The sequence below is a fragment of the Dermacentor albipictus genome, unplaced genomic scaffold (assembly GCF_038994185.2).
Source record: "Dermacentor albipictus isolate Rhodes 1998 colony unplaced genomic scaffold, USDA_Dalb.pri_finalv2 scaffold_19, whole genome shotgun sequence".
In the NCBI taxonomy this organism is placed as follows: domain Eukaryota; kingdom Metazoa; phylum Arthropoda; class Arachnida; order Ixodida; family Ixodidae; genus Dermacentor; species Dermacentor albipictus.
In genome coordinates, this window is record NW_027225573.1 from 2,837,136 (window position 1) to 2,851,212 (window position 14,077).

The 14,077-nt window shown below is 47.3% G+C and overlaps 2 long non-coding RNA genes across 3 annotated transcripts in view; one reads left to right on the forward strand and one right to left on the reverse strand.

The window, feature by feature from the left end:
• LOC139052177 (uncharacterized) overlaps window positions 1–14,077 on the forward strand; it is a 65,309-nt gene that overhangs the window by 18,299 nt on the left and 32,933 nt on the right. The gene's annotated exons all lie outside the window — the stretch shown is intronic.
• On the reverse strand, window positions 6,620–8,834 carry LOC139052122 (uncharacterized). Its single transcript, XR_011509717.1, has 2 exons — window positions 8,344–8,834; window positions 6,620–7,366 (listed from the first exon to the last, which is right to left on the reverse strand). It is a non-coding gene; the product is annotated as an uncharacterized lncRNA (long non-coding RNA).

Below are 14,077 nucleotides of genomic sequence, written 5' to 3' on the forward strand. Positions count from 1 at the left end.
AAAAATTCAAAGATTGAAGTTACTTTCTTAACCAAAAATAACAAACTCTCCATGAGTCCTACTCCATTTATTAAGTCCACCACAACACGCCTAACAAGAAATAATCACGCGGAATCCCTAACACCGTACAACGCTAGAGCCAATGTTTTTAAATACTCTTTCCTTCCGCGCACAATAACTCAACGGAATTCACTCCCGACTGATCTCCTGACCAGTATTGATGCCCTGGACAAAATTATTTATTGACAGTTGCAGAGTTATTGTTTTCTGTTCTTGATATATGTCATTGTTTATATATTCTCATTGCTGCAATGTAATTTCCTGTGCTTTTTGCAGTTATTATTTTCGTTCTTTTTATGTTGCCCCTCCTGCTAGGGCCCAATTAGGGTCTGGACTATGCTGTAAGTAAATAAAATAAATAAAAAGTACCATCCCAGCTACAACTATAGCAAGACTACGTGTAGTGCATAGTCCTGCGGAAGACGCTGCCTACCGTGGGCGTAAGCGAGAGTTGGCTCGTGAACGGGCTCATCGTCGTAGGGCCTGCCTAACGCACGATAAATAAATAAATAAATAAATAAATATATAAATAAATAAATAAATAATCAAATAAATAAATAAAGCCCTCTCAAAGCAAGCCTGTGCCCCACGCGAAGCAAGCAAAAGCGAAAATGAGGTGAAGTAATGGTGAAACAAAAGATTTGCAAAATAGACTGCTTGCGAAGTCTGACTTGCATGGTGCAACACTAGGTGTAAGTAACACAGCTTCGCGGTTCGACCATCTTCACGGGCTGGAAGGGGCGGTGATTTTTTCGACACTCTAAAATTGTTCACGCTTAGCAAGCGTGAGTGTCGGCGATTTTTTCGCACGCTTGTTGGAAGTGTGGTGTGCTTTCACGCTGAAAAAAATCACGCTTCCTAAGCATGACTCGCCGGATGCGTAACGCTTGCGAAGCGCCAGTCATTATATCGCCAATTGAAAACGTGTACACCTGCGCTCAAATTTTGCATGAGAGAGTATCGCAATCGTGGGTTAATTTTTTAATGATGACATTTGCCATGCTCTAGAAAGGGGATAATATGTAGTTTCCCTTTGTGGAATTGCACTTTTCCCCCCTTGCTGCAATGCCTGAAATGCCGAATCGGGTACAAAATGATTAAAAAAGTGCAAAGGGCACTTATTCCTTGATTGCGGCCACATCAGCAGAAGCACCGAGACTTGACCAACAGTGTTCACCACAATTTGCGCACAACGTAAGGTTGTGCGTTTGACTGTGCCTTAATTAACTTCGCCTGAAATAACATGAAAGGTCGTCGATTGGACTCCTACCAAAGGTCGTGAGTTCGAGTACCTTAATTGACTACCTTAAATACCTGTGTTTAAATCAACTTCGACGTGTCGTGGGCTCTACTCCCACCGATGGTCATGGGTTCATGTGCCTTAATTTACTATACCTAAATAAAAGTCTTAATTAACTTCGCCTTAATCAACACCAAAGGTCGAGGATCCGTAGCTTTTTTTGGATCATGGCATGGTCACGCCAACGCCAGATTGTCCGCCTCATGAACCATGAAATGCTTTCGCATTAATGAATAACTAAATAAAACTGCGACAAAACACACCTCTCGATTACTGTCGACGGTAATGCGTTAGCACTGAATAGCCTACCGATTCAAGGTATTGGCACCGTCGTAACGACTTATGTGAAAAGGCGTTCACTACAGCGGGGCCCCTCTTTCGCGCTTCCGTATGAACACTCGGCGCCATCTAGCATCGCCGCCGCAAAGCATGCGTGTGGCCTCGGAAATGCATGGCGCGCCGGTGCGTGCGTACGCTGAGAAACGGGTCGTGCGAGAACCGGGCTCCGGTCTCGTGTTTCTTTCTGGACATGCGGCGCCATTTACCGCGGCTGTCGCGAAGCCGGCGCCTGGCCTCCGAGGCGAGAAGCGTGGTGTGCCGGCGCCTGCAAACGCCGATAATTGTTCCCTCGCTTGCCGCACACTCCGTGGCATTTACTCAGTGACCCAAGTTGGCGAAACGTTCATTGAAGAGCGGCACATGGCCAGTGCATTCAGGGCGCGGCTCGCTAAAGCGTTGGCGTGAGCGGCGTTCATTAAAAAGCGGTGCACACCCAGTTCGTTTGTGGCGCAAACTGCAAATGCATCGGGTTGCTGCCCTTGAGGAACTCTTCTGACGTGGGCTCGATTCTGCTCAGCATTGGAGAAACTTGAGGGATATTTTTCGTCATTATAGGGCGGCACAGTCTCAGCGGCCCATAACTAGTTACCCAAGTTGGCGTCGAACACCCAGGGGCCCAAGTTGGGGTCAAAGAGGTTCATTGTAGACCAGCAAAGACCAAGTGGCGCACACCCAGTACTCCAAGTCGACGGAAAAGAGTTTATTTGCATAGTGGTACCTACCTAATCCCGCCTCCACAGAGAGTTATGTCGGTGTGTAAGACGTTTGTTGAAGAGCGGCACGTCTATACACAATTGCGACACACTCAGCGACCGAAGTGATGCTGCCCATCTGACCATGAACTGGAGTGAGATAATTTGTTTGAAAGAAGGCAGAGATGTCGCCCTGAACTAACACGCTATAGCCTGCTACCCTGCACAGGGGAGGGGGAATGGAGGCGCAAAGGTGTGATGAGGGACGATGATGACATAGAAAGAAGGACGCACAACCATAAAAACAAGCCCGCCCACCCGCCCTTGTAAAGTGCGTCAAGTACCCAAAGAATGCGATTGTCTGGAAACGTTTCAGAGGAAGGCATCGTGGGGCAGGCGACACTCGCCCTACCCGTCCAGGACGTGCTGCTGCTGCTGCTGCTGCCGCTACACCACAGGCGGGTGTCCTAAATCCTGTGGACATGACACAGGTCTGGTTCAACCAGGTCGTAGTGAATGCAGCAGGTCATCTGCTGGCGCCAGTGCTGCTTGTAGCGTGGACCAGTCTCTCGCCATGTCAACACGTACAACTTCCATGTGGCTGGCATCGCGTGTGCCTTCGACAGTAAGCCATTTGCCACCATCAGCTCAGCCGGAGGCGATGGTGAAGGAGTCCCACGAAATTCAGTTGCACTATCGCCTTGGAGCAACACAAAAGTCAAGGTCAACACACCTTCAATACCCGGGGACACAATAATCCGCTAGTCCACGCACTCTGTCAATGGCCCAACTTGGCGGAGTGTTCGTATTGCAGCATGTCATCGTACTTCACTGTGACTTTGAGAACGAGAACGTCTCGACTGTTCTGGTGAGATTTGTAACACTTCATTGAGTCAACCTCGCTACGTTGGCTTCAAGATTTGCTTGCTTCTGCACATGCTGTGCGATGCCCACTCAACGACCCGGCTTCGACATGCGCATCGTTATGTTGGCAGTGGTGCTTGTTCCTGCCGTCGTTGTTATTTGTTTAAGGGTTGGAAATTTTCTATTACACTAATAACGCTAGAAGTGCTGCCGTACACATTGTCACCACATAGTGGCTGATTTGTGTGAACAATAAAACGCCGATGTCTAACAAACGTAGCCCTCTGCTGGATTTCTGTAGTATGTGGTATACAAGGTGTGCCAACTATCATGCACCAATATCTTTAAAAAATGTGCAAATACAAGTAACAGGACAGAACCAAAGTAACGTTGCTTGCTGACGCATTGGAGACATTTCAATTACATTTTGCATTCCGCCTAATTGTACAATTAATCCGAATTCACTAATCAACTTCTCTAACGTAATTAGATTAAAAGTGTCAATGAAAAAATCGTAGAGCAACATGAAAAACTTCCGGTACAGCTTTCTGTTGCCTAATACGTGATGCTAAAAGTGTTTTTCGAGTGTGAAGGAAGCCCGCGAATGCACGGAAAGGGCCTCGAGCGTGGCCATGTTGACGGTCGCTGGCGTAAATCGCACAGCTAACGCTTGCATCACTACCCTGTCACCTTTTAAGGGGCGGCACACTCGGCTAAATGCTACGTTCGTTCGTACGCGGAACGTTTGAGAGCACTGCAATCGCGGCACGCAAGCGGGCATGTGACGTGGAATATTCCTTTTTTTTTTGTAATTCGCGGGCATCTGCAGTAAGCGGGAAACAACTAATACTTAATAGAGAGAAGGTTAGAAACTGTCTAATTGGACGCTTTGCCACCCCATCGGCTGCAAAGTTCAAAATTAGACGAATCTAGTTAACCTAACCTAACCTAACCAACCCAACTGTTGCAGTTGTAGTCGAAAAATAAGAAGCCTCTCTCTCTCTCTTTCTCCCCCCCCCCTCTCTCTCTCTCTCTCTCCCTATATATATATATATATATATATATATATATATATATATATATATATATATATATATATATATATATATATATATATATTTATATAGTAATGAAGCAGACGCGCCCCTGTGTATGTGCCGTCTGAAGAGGAAGACGAAGGGCCGTGCCGTGATCTCGTGCGACCCCGTGTTTCGGACAGCCCTTGCAGTGCCTTGTTTTGCCTAGCGTTCCACAACGTCGTGAACGAGAATAAACCTCATCGCATTTGGTGGAGGTTGCTGAGATCCTTCGCCTCGTCCTGGAGCTCCGCACTCGAACCCTGCCAACAAGATCGCCTTGCACTATGCCTGATCCCGCCACCTCGTTGCCCGCCCCACCGGCTGCCACTGTCATCTGCGCCGGCGTCCCTCGTCAGCGCGACCCATCCATTTTCAGTGGGACCGCCGAACACGACGTGGAAGACTGGCTCTCATCGTACGAACGTATAAGTGCCCATAACCGATGGGATGACCAGTCTAAGCTGACCAACGTGCCGTTCTACCTCGCCGACGTAGCCAAACTTTGGTTCTTCAACCACGAATCAGACTTTACAAGCTGGTCCGCCTTTAAGACTCTGTTTGCAGAAGTGTTTGATCGCCCAGCTGTGCGTACGCTACGCGCTGAACAGCGTCTACGCCAGCGCGCACAGCAGCCTGGAGAAACATTCCCCAGCTACATCGAGGATGTTCTCGATTTGTGCAAGCGGGTCAATCCCAGCATGTCAAAGGATGACAAGATCAAACACATCCTCAAGGGCATCGAGGACAGCGCATTCCAGATGTTGCTGGCCAAAGGCCCAACTAGCGTATCCGTCCTCATTAACCTCTGCCAGAGCTTTGACGAGCTGCGCCGCCAACGTTCCATCGCCCGCCAGAACATCCAGCACGCCGATTCCGTCTCCAGCATCGCGGTTTCTACCGAATTCACCAACTCGACCCTCTCGCAGCATATCAAAGATTTTATCCGTGAAGAGGTGGCCAGGCAGCTCTCGCTGCTGCCTCACAGTTGCGCACCTACGGCAGCTTTGCCTCCAACGCTGCAGGAAGCCATCCGAAATCACATATCTGAAGCGCTTCCTGCAGCTCCTACAACCCCCCACCCAACCCTATGAGTGTGCCGCTGGCCCATACCAACTTTGCCAACCACCCTACGTCGCTGCCGCTCAGTTATGCAGCCGTGGTTGCACGGCCACCTGCGCAGACCGTTTCCTTTCCATCGCCCATGAATCCGGCTTCATTTCAAGTTGCCCGACCGTCACCACACTTTTTTCGTCCCACCGAGACGTGGCGCACTCAAGACAACCGGCCTATCTGCTTCGCCTGCGGCATTGCTGGCCATGTGGCACGCTTCTGTCGCCGCCGCGCCTCAACTGCGTGTACCACCTTCGACAGGCCCCGCTACGCACCACAATACGCCGCCACGCCTCCATTATCACCGCGACGTCTCGACACTGATCGCCGGTTGGAAACTCGGCGTTCCCCTTCCCCTCGTCGGCGTTCGATTTCACCCCTGCGTCGTCGAGTTCCCACTGAAGAGGGAAACTGACTGCTGCAGTTCATGAGGCAAGAACTGCAAATACGTCGATTTTCTCAAGACCTCAATCTTCGCCGCAAAATGTAATTACCGTTTTTGTAGAGGGAGTACCAGCAGTGGCACTAGTCGATACCGGAGCAGCCGTTTCCGTCATTCACGAGGGCCTTTGCCGCAAGCTACGAAAAGTGACTACAGCTCGCTCTGGCCTGGTGCTCGCCACTGCCAGCGCGCAGCGAATCCACCCTTCAGCTGTATGCACGGCCCGTGTCGTCATCAACGACGTTCTGTACATAATCGAGTGTTTCGTGCTACCATCGTGCTCTCACGACCTCATCATTGGTTGGGATTTCCTGTCACGTCATCATGCTGTCATTGACTGTTCACGTGCAGAAGCTCACGTGCAGAAGTATATATATATATATATATATATTCTTTTGAAGATATAGGTATAAGCTAGTAAGTTGGATGTGATTTCTGCCACCAAGTAAAACAGTAATTTAGCTCACAGGTGTAGCGATTTGAGCGAGTTAGCGCGTATTTACTTCCCGTACGCAGTGGACAATAAAGCAGACCGAAAGGAGAAAGTGGGCGGATACATAGCGCGCAGCTCTACCGTGTGTTACCTCTTATGTTTTATTGGTTCAGTTGAATATGCATTAGGTACATATGAAGTCCACATGCACCTACTCATGCCTGTTATAAGTTATGCATAAATTACAATGCAAAAACGATGCCGCCCTAAAAAGCAAATATTCAAGCCAAACTACAGATATCGCATAAGTGACGATTTATTTTTACAATACCAGAAGAAAATAGAATCTCTTGCTGTTAACTGTGAAGCTGCGCGCGTGATACAACACTAATGTAAGGAAAAAAGACAACGCAGAAATATCCGCGTCACCGGTCAACTGCGTCATCCACCGAATTCTTCTAATGAGCTCCATCGGGTGAATTCCCGGGTGAAGCGAAGCTTCCAGGTCAGCGTTTGCGGAGCCGATTTTATGGAAGCCTATAACCCACCCACATTAACAGCCAGGACGTCCTTGTAATGCTTGAAAAGTTCGAGAATTTCTGTGAAAATTACTCCGCCCCAGTCAGAATAGCGGTGGAGTGCTTGGCCTCGCAGAACTTCCCGTGTGTTGAAGTATCGCAGGGCTTGCCGCGGGAAAGCGCAGCGCGTCGAAGGCCACGACGGCGGGATTCTCGACGCCACGCGCTGAGCAAGCCACGATCAAGCTGTGGTTGCGCTCAAAGCGAGGCACGCCACCCTTGCGCCAAGCACCACCACTGGAACAGCGGCTAGGACAGCACGGTGCTCCTGCGATGATCAGGCGGTGGGCGGAGGCTTCGAGAACCCGAGGCTGGCCTGGGAAGACACGCTGTGCCAGCTGCAAGCTCGTTCCGCCTCCTGTGGGCCATCGTCTTGGTTGCTGAAGATGGAGCGAAAAGCGACGGCGTCGGTGCACCAGCCGATCCACGACCAGTATGACACGGGCCGTATCCTCGGTTGTCAATTCCGCTGAAATGTTTAGATTTCGCGTTATGTCAGGCTGTTCACGTCAACGTTGGTGAAGATTAATTCAAAGTCTATCTGTTCCCCAGCATAATATTTTACCCGCAGTGGTAGCCCAGTGGCTATCGTTGGGCGTCTGGGCTCAAGGACGCAGATACGAAACCGGTCGGGGTGGCCGCTATGGGGCGAAATGCAAGACCCCAGGTAGTCTCAAATAATACAGAGTCAGATCATGGTTTTGGAGCGTCAAGTCCGCAATCATTTAAATGCCACTTCTTTTTCTCTCTTTTCAGTAATCGCTTTTGATACTAAATGCCTAAGTTACACAAAAGTAACATGAAATCAAATAGCCTATATTTTCTGAAACAGTTTGTTACAGGCCAGTCACCGTCGTTATATAATGGTATAACTGGCACTTGGCTACAGGGAGCATATTCACAGAGTTGCGATTACGGCAGAACGGTTCTCAGGAGCCGATACCAGCCGATCGTGACTCTGTACATTTTATTACCGAAGGGCGACCTTCCAATGGCAAACACGCACTAAAAAACAAAAAGCCGCCGCTTGCTGGGCTGCTGCTTAGAAGCATCACAGGCAGTGCAATGAAGCTACCAAAAAAAAAAAAAGAAGACGCGCAGATGACACACATGTAGTGCGGCGTGTGCTCCTTTTATGTTTGTCTTTTTGCTGTGTCTGAACTGTAGTTAAACTGCCCTCAACTTGTCCAGCAACAAGTTCCAGGAGTCTACACACCCAGTGTAGACAAACACAAGCAATTCTCTGTTGCAATTACCACTAAGTCAGAATAAGTAATCAAAATATCCCTAAAATGGCTATCGCGACGATTTCTGCAGGCCTCGATGTACGGTGCCACTGAGATGAGCGCCAACACTCGACAAACCACTGCATCTCAAGGCTACATTTTCAACGTTCTCTTTGAGAAAGACCTTCGTTCCGCTTACAGGACATGTACGCATATTCACCTGTCAGCCGTTCCGTTGACGAAGGCGTGCGGGCAACCATCCCCGGACCACAGAAACGCCGACACGTGACAGCCGCCAGTGTATTGTCTTGCTGAGGTGTTGTCTTGCTGAGATGCGTGGCGAAATCCGCGGCCAGTCGTCGTTGCATCCTGGTGCAGAGCCGGGGCGTCCGATTGGGAACGTTGCTTTATGACCGACACGAGGCGTCACTGCAGTACAGCTCGGCGCTGGCAATATCTTGGCGGTAAAGCAGGGCTTGCCGCTGGGTGCGTCCTACAACCTAGCCGTATTTGTTAACATTAAGCACTGCGGAACGAAGAAACTAGTCGCTGGCAGATGGTAGCCGTGCGCGTGCAAAACGGGGGAGGGCCTGCAGTGCATGAGACAGCTGCCTGCTGCGTTCTTCTTTTTCTTCTACTCACCCGCGTCAATCACATGCGAGAAAATATCTTGCGAAGTTACCTCTTATCGAGAAGACAAGATGTATGCAAAAAGAAAGCACATGTTGATGTCGGTGTGTGTTGCATAGGCTGCATTATTACAAATAAATTGCAAACGCCACGGCACCGATTTCAATGGGAGCGAAATGCGAAAATAAAGAACCACAGGTGGACCAAATTTCCGGAGTTCCCCACTACGGCGTGCCTCACAATCAGATCCTGGTTTTGGCACGTAAAGCCCCAAGCGCTCTGTGGTGTGTGTCTCTTCTGTGTGTATCGTCAAACTGTTGCGCATTCCAACCCCCATAATCGTTAACGCTATGAAAAAATTACCTATATATCCTATAGTTATCACGCCCCGACTGGAACTACAGTGGCCTTCTAATTGTTCTCTGAAGCTAAAATACGCGGTTTGGATCGACAACAGATGTAGATGTGTTACAGCGAAGCTGTTTATGCGGACTCTGTGTCATTGTTGTCGGACTTCGCTAAAAAGGGGCCACGTGACCTAGCTGTAGAGGAAAAGAAGAGCTAACCAGGAGGAAAAGGGTTGGAGTGACCCCTTTCCTTTTCTGAGAATGCTATCTTATACGCGAATCTGATACGGTTACCCGCAAATCTTTTTTAATTCATTTAATCGTCCTTATTGTTGCTGGCACTTCTTGCTGGCGCAAGAAGTGCCCGCAGCCACGTCAATCGTCAAACCAATCCAACTAATCGTCAAAACGATTTTAGCCCCTCCATCTCCCCTGGTGGGCCTTACGCCTACAGATCTGGCGCTCTTTGGCCATACCTGGCCCTTGCGCCAATAAACACCACGCATTCATTGATTGCGCCCAATATACGGAGCTTTGGATTAGTAGTTCCGCACATTCGGAGCTCCGGAGTGAGCACGGCGGACCGAGCATAGGCATGTGGCCTAACAGGCGTTTCTTCTGCTTCGCGCAGGTCAGTGATTATTACTCCACAATTGTGAGCGATTCCAACTGTCTCTTGGTTCTGCCGTGCCCAGGTCAGTGCATTTCTATTGTTTGTGAAGTGTTGAGTGTGCAAGCTCATGCTCTGCGGGGACGTTGAGTTAAATCCTGGTCCGAATACGGGAGACCACAGTACAAAAGATCTACTAAGGCAGTTACTGGCTGGCCAGAATAAACTTGCAGACGAGGTTGCAGCTCTTCGGGTACAGCAAGCAAACATGGAAAAACTTATGTCTGGTTCCACCTCCAGGTTTTCCGACATAGAAAGCCGTGTAGCAAGGATAAAGGGCATCGCAGGAACATTCCATACACTTCAGGCGCAAGTCGTTAGTTTAGAGGACAGAAGCAGGCGCTCGAACGTGATGGTTATCGGTTTGTGCGAAGACGCGGGTGAGACCATGTTGGAACTAAAACAAAATGTTGTCGATACATTTACTGAAAAGCTTAATATCAGCTGCAAATCAATTGGAAGAATTCACCGGGTTGGAAAACCTGGAAAGCAAAGACCAGTTATAATATTCTTTCAAAACTGCAATGAAAAACAGGAAATTATGAAAAACGCTTACAAACCCAAAGGAACGGACTTATCGGTTCAACACGATTGCTCAAGCAAAACACTCCGCAAAAGAAAGCTTCTTTGGGCTAGTGCCAAACGAAAAAAAAAAAGACGGAAGGAAAATAATGCTGATAAACGATAAGTTCAAAGTGGACAGTGAAATTTACGCTTGGGACGACGCCACATGTGCGAGGGTCAAACTGCCCCGACGTCAGTCCAGTTCAGGCATTGAGTGACGTCAGGCTTCTAGCGATAATGAACTACGCCTACTGAACCTTAATGCCCGTAGCATAGCTAATAAAAGTGACCAACTTGAAGCTCTAATGTTGTATTATAATCCGCATATTGTGGTAATCGCCAAAACTTGGCTGGAAGATGAAATAAATGACGACGACGTTTTTCCTCCGTGGTATAACGCGTTTCGTTGCGACAGGCAATCAAGAGGTGGTGGTGTAGCTGTGTTGGTGAAGCAGGGTATTCAAGCTTTTGTTTTACCGCATCTTATTCATCACGAGAGCGTCTCTTCAAAACTATGCTGCTGGGGCCGGTCTTTGCTTCTATTTGTGGTTTACCGACCACCTGATTCACCACAAACGTTTTTTCCCCGACTTGGCTGATCACATGTCTAAGTACATAAACGATAAAGTAATTCTTGCTGGTAACTTCAACCTGCCTGGATTGGATTGGAATTGTCCTGTTTCTGGTTCTGCCCCTGGCACGCATTACATTTTCGATATTATGTTACAACATAACCTTCAACAGGTAGTGACAAAACCCACGCGTGTGCAGGGTACTTGTGCTTCCGTACTTGACCTAGTGTTTATCAGCCGATCGATTGAAAATTTTCGTGTCTCAGTGGAAAACGGCCTCTCCGATCACTATATGGTGCATTTTTCATGCAGCATCCAAAATCCCAACAACTCGCCACCTACAAAGCCTGTCTGTGTAATAGACTTTTCGCGTGCCAGGGACGAAAGCGTGCTTGATTACCTTGATCTATGCCTTAGCGATTTTAAAAGAAATAATGCGCATATACTATGACATGTGTTTCAAGAAATCTGCACGTACTGCATAAACCGTTTTATTCCCAATAGAATAAAGAAAACGCACAAAAGAAACCCCTGGATCACGCGTAGGGTCTTGCATTTGAAACGAAAATTAAAGCGATTAAAACCTACACGTGTCTCCCGAAACGCTATAGCAGCTGCACGACTTGCACTGCGTCAAGCTGTGAGCCAATCAACAAGTCATTACTTTGAACACACGCTGCCGAGGTTTATTCAAAACGCTCCGCAGAAATTTCGGAGACACTTGTCCAAGAAAAACAAGCCTATCGACCAAATTATGCACAATGACGTTCTTGCCACCGATAAAACGAGCATTGCTGAACATTTTAATACATATTTTTACAGTGTTTTTTCGAAATCCAACTCCCAAATACGGCAAACAGCTGCATCATGTCCTCCCGAACCAAGCATTGTATCTTCTGCAGGTGTGTTATCCATGTTGTTAAATTTGAAACGAAAGTGTCTTCTGGTCCTGATGGGATTCCAAATATGTTCTTGCAGCGTTATATTGAAATGATATCCGAATTTCTTGTCATAATTTTTCGTGCAAGCCTATCAACTAGCAGCGTTCCTTCAGATTGGAGAGTTGCGCGGATTGTGCCAATACTTAAGAAAGGTATCGCATCATCTGTTACAAATTTTCATCCAATATCCCTTACAGCTTCTTCTTCTAAACTTCTTGAGCACATTGTAGCCACCTATATAACTCCCTTTCTAAGTGACAGAGACATTCTATCTCCATTTCAACACGGATTTAGAAAGGGACTTTCAACAGTCACCCAACTAACATCTGTAGTTCATTGCTTTGCTGATACGCTAAACGGGTCCGGGCAGACTGTCGTTATTTTTCTAGATTTTAGGAAAGCATTTGACCTGGTTCCACATGACAAACTACTATGTAAGCTTGAATCTACTGGGCTTCCTTCTTTCATTATTAACTGGGTGTCTGCTTACCTTTCTAACCGAACACAGTTCGTCAATATTGATCCTCATTGTTCCAGCCACCTCCCAGTCACTTCTGGTGTACCGCAGGGAAGTGTGCTGGGACCATTACTCTTCTTAATCTATATAAATGACATTGTTGATATGATTAGTGAACCAGTGCAGATTAGGCTTTTGGCCGACGACTGTGTATTGTTTAATGATATTAGGTCTTCTGAAAATCAAGTCATCCTTAATTCTAACCTTCAGAACATTCATTCTTGGTGCAATCGATGGGACATGAAACTTAACAATGATAAAACATTCTTCATGAAAGTTTCCAACAAAAAGAGTAGCCTATCATTTTCATATAACCTTCCATCTCACCCGCTTGAAGAAGTTAATGAATACACTTACCTAGGCGTTACTATAACCAATAATCTTAGTTTGAATAAAAATATCTCAAGTATATGCACGTCAGCTTCTAAGAAACTTTGCCTCCTCAGGCACAAATTAAAAGCTGCCCCTACTAGCGCAAAGCTCTTAGCCTACACTTCATTCATCAGACCTAAACTCGAATATGCATGCACCGTCTGGGACCATTACACAAAACATAACATTGAGGCGTTGGAAATGATCCAGCGTAAATCTGTTCGATTTATTTTTAACAAATACCGCTCTACTGACTCCCCCACCACTCTCATGGCACAACATAACGTACAGACACTGTAAATACGAAGAAAAATTCAAAGATTGAAGTTACTTTCTTAATCAACAATGACAAACTCTCCATGAGTCCTACTCCATTTATTAAGTCCACCACAACACGCCTAACAAGAAATAATCACGCGGAATCCCTAACACCGTACAACGCTAGAGCCAATGTTTTTAAATACTCTTTCCTTCCGAGCACAATAACTCAACGGAATTCACTCCCGACTGATCTACTGACCAGTATTGATGCCCTGGACAAAATTACTTACTGACAGTTGCAGAGTTATTGTTTTCTGTTCTTGATATATGTCATTGTTTATATATTCTCATTGCTGCAATGTAATTTTCTGTGCTTTTTGCAGTTATTATTTTCGTTCTTTTTATGTTGCCCCTCCTGCTAGGGCCCAATTAGGGTCTGCACTATGCTGTAATTAAATAAAATAAATAAAAAGTACCATCCCAGCTACAACTATAGCAAGACTACGTGTAGTGCATAGTCCTGCGGAAGACGCTGCCTACCGTGGGCGTAAGCGAGAGTTGGCTCGTGAACGGGCTCATCGTCGTAGGGCCTGCCTAACGCACGATAAATAAATAAATAAATAAATAAATTGAGTGAGTGAGTGAGTGAGTGAGTGAGTGAGTGAGTGAGTGAGTGAGTGAGTGAGTGAGTGAGTGAGTGAGTGAGTGAGTGAGTGAGTGAGTGAGTGAGTGAGTGAGTGAGTGAGTGAGTGAGTGAGTGAGTGAGTGAGCGAGTGAGCAAATTTCATTTCGAATCGGAACGATTCGCGTTCGGCGAGTTAGTGGGCTGCGGCATCCGCCGAGGTTACTGCCAAGAGTTCTCTCCTCTCGGCGGCTTCCTTGGCCAGCTGTACTGGCCAGAGTTGGCCTTCCAGGTTCGAGTTCAGCAGGGCGGCCTGCAATCGCGCGCGTAGGCTGTCGATGGAGGCTTCACTTTCATTGTCCTGTATTGCTCCCTGGCATTCCCATCGCATGTGTTCTAGCCTGGCTCCGTGGCCACACACTTGGCATCTAACTGCGGTGTATATGTCTGGATAAATA